This window comes from Anneissia japonica, unplaced genomic scaffold (assembly GCF_011630105.1).
Source record: "Anneissia japonica isolate Jap-2015-1 unplaced genomic scaffold, ASM1163010v1 scaffold1366_len30191_cov100, whole genome shotgun sequence".
NCBI lineage: Eukaryota > Metazoa > Echinodermata > Crinoidea > Comatulida > Comatulidae > Anneissia > Anneissia japonica.
Genome location: NW_022740204.1, coordinates 1 through 3,045, shown reverse-complemented (window position 1 = coordinate 3,045; position 3,045 = coordinate 1). Strand labels below are relative to the sequence as shown.

General features: G+C 33.1%; 1 long non-coding RNA gene across 1 annotated transcript; it reads right to left on the bottom strand.

The window, feature by feature from the left end:
• Positions 1–439: 439 nt before the first annotated feature.
• LOC117118211 lies at positions 440–2,763 on the bottom strand. Its single transcript, XR_004447015.1, has 3 exons — positions 2,732–2,763; positions 2,251–2,360; positions 440–1,247 (listed from the first exon to the last, which is right to left on the bottom strand). It is a non-coding gene; the product is annotated as an uncharacterized LOC117118211 (long non-coding RNA).
• Between the last annotated feature and the right edge of the window lie 282 nt (positions 2,764–3,045).

The window sequence follows — 3,045 nt, the reverse complement described above, 5'->3', positions numbered from 1 at the left end:
CCCTCCCGCCGCCCCCCCCCTCACAACGGATCGACGGCCATGCTATAAAGAACATTAGAACCCAAGTATTCAAACTGTGGGCCGCAACCGAAAGTAAGGTCGCCAATATTTTGAAGGCCGCCAACAATTTTTGAAAACAACAAATTTAATTTACCGTACAGTTTTTTTAATATAAAACATGATACCCTTTCCTTCTGCATTGTATATTTAAGAGCGTGAAGTTTGTTCGTAATTTCACAAATTCAATATCAACAAGAACAAAGTCAGTAAGGCCTACTGCGTAATCACACATATTAAGACCCAAATACATAACATATATTTAAAAGGGCATACTCGATCTTTGCAGAGTGTCTATTGTTCTGCCAATTCTGCCAAAAGATACTTGAGTGTATATAAATACAGTAGATAAGAATTGTACATACTGTAGATAATCGACACATTGTCGATGGAGAATAAAAATTCGTCAGCCTTTTGAAGCTAGACTTCTTTTTAATCTCTATAAAAAGGAAAAAGCAATGTACTCTTCATATTTTCTGAATTCTGAGTGTAACTATAACAAAAGATTTGTTGCTATATATTGCCAGATTTATGTCCCTATGTGTTGTTACCATGTAAATAATAGTGTAACTAATACATCGCACTTGTATAATCGATGGCATTCATGGCTTAACCATATACACACAATTTATACTTTGAAAAAACAATGCATTAAACAAGATTTGTTGTTGTGGCGACCCCCAGTCCAGGAGTAATGTCTTTCAATTTCACTATTTTAAAACCTTGATCATTAAAATATATAAATATCTAAAAATACTAAATATAACAATTATAAATATTTTGACTTCGTATATTTTTTTTTCTCTATAATCACATTTATTTTTATAAATTGAACACTATCTTATAAAAAAATGAATCAATTTCAACATTATATAGTTGTTTGGGCAAGAATTTTTTTTATACATTGTTTAGCGAACACCCCGCTTGCTAATAATGATGATATCGATTTCGATTTTCCGCCCCCCCACCCCTCTGACAATATTTAAAAAAAAAGTTTGCGAAAAAAATATAAAGAAAAGTCTCGCCCAGTGAGTAAAAGAAATATGCAAAATAATCATTTGGTTTTAGCACTGAACAAGGAAAGAAGCACTGCTTTAAATTGCCTGAATATTCTCCATCACTTGTCCCTGTTTTTTGGTTTCTTGTATTGCTCAGTCTCGTGAGTTTCTCCAAAATCATCATGGCCTTCCCTGAAAATACACATCAATAGAATATATCAGAATAAATGCTTAAACAGGAAGCTATACAGTTTTTCACAAATTCCTTTTCTTTTAAATAATTTATATAATATAATATTGTTTCCTTGCTTATTTAACAAGCTATGTTTTTTCCCCATAAAAATACCATGTGAGGGTTGCCATCCCAACCAAAGCAGTGTAGTGTGGCTAAATGTTAAACATGGTAATTAGCATTAGAATGTGGCAATATTGTAGTACAGTACAATATTTTTAATCATAAATTTGGCAATAGTAAGTCAATTCCAGTAAATGACTTATCATTTCAAAGCTTATTATGTGGAGAATATGAATACCGTAAAACCTCAAATTAAAGCCCTGAGCTTTTTTTGCGAACTTTGAATGTGCTTCTTTTCGAGATGGGCTTCTTTTCAAGGCTACTTTTTCAGAGTAAAGAGTTTTTTTTTGCGAACTTTGAATGGGCTTCTTTTCGAGATGGGCTTCTTTTCAAGGCTACTTTTTCAAAGTAAAGAGTGGGGGGGGGCCTTCTTTTCAAAATGAATGCTGTAAATTTTGTGAATTTGTATTATAAAACAATAAATAAGGCTACTGTAACATCAATCTGTATCATGAAGTGTATTTAAATGGCATTATCTACTGTATAAACCAAGCTTGTTTTTAATTTATTTTGTTTTCTGAAAATCATGTTCAGTGTTTGTACTGTACTTTTTCAAAAAGAAGACTATGCTATCTTGAAAAGAAGCCCATAAGCTTCATTTTTAGGCTAATTTTGCAAACTAAAGAGAGGGCTTCAATTCAGGATGGGCTTCATCTCGAGATTAAGCCCACTGGGCTTCAATTCGAGGTTTTACGGTATATTTAAATTCAATTTCCATGGTTTGGTAACAAATGCTGGTTTTGGCATGGCCTGCCCTATTTGGTTTCTAACTTTCGCTGTGTATTTTTGTTAAGCTGGAAATTTAGATTTCAACTGCAACTGTGTCCACACTAAACTTACTTAAAGCATCTCTTGCAATACAAGTCACCTTCGCATCCTAGACAGCGAAGTACCGCATCCTCATTACATATGCAACACCATGGTAACTCATCCGGATCAACTACATAACCCTAAAACACAAAAATATGAAAACTGTATTGATATCATGTCCAACCATGTTGAGGATTTAGGCTCCGGAGGAAAAAACTTTTTTGGTACGTTGTACAACCGATTTTTATAAAGCTCTGTCCACACTATAAAAACACTGTTGTATGCCCATATATAATCATAGTGTGCCTATATATGGTCATGATGTGATGTCATCATGACCATATTTAGGCATGTCACATGTTTTTATCAAATAAAATTTAATAGTCTGGACAGTGTGTTTGACGAAAAAGTTGGCAATGATTATAAAGATACAGATTTTTAAAATTTAAAAACTGGGAGAAAAAGGTGGTTTTTCCCCATTACCCGCCACCAGTTTTCAATAAATAGATACCTTGGTAGGCTCTTTTTCTTTGATTGTTTGTTTAGGCCTGACTCAATATGCCTTCAGTAAATGATACAGATTTTTTTAAAATTAAACAACTGGAAGAAAAAGATTGTCTCTCCCCTTTGCAGAAATTCAATCATTGTTAATTAATTATTTTCCAGTTTTCATTTCATTTCATTTTATTTCACTTGTAATTTGCAACTTAACTTAACTACTACAAGTGCCGAGGACCAAGGAGGCTGTAGGCCTGTAATTAAGGTCCCCGGACTAATCTAATGACCTAACTAATAACAATAAATTAAAAGGATTAAATAATCAAA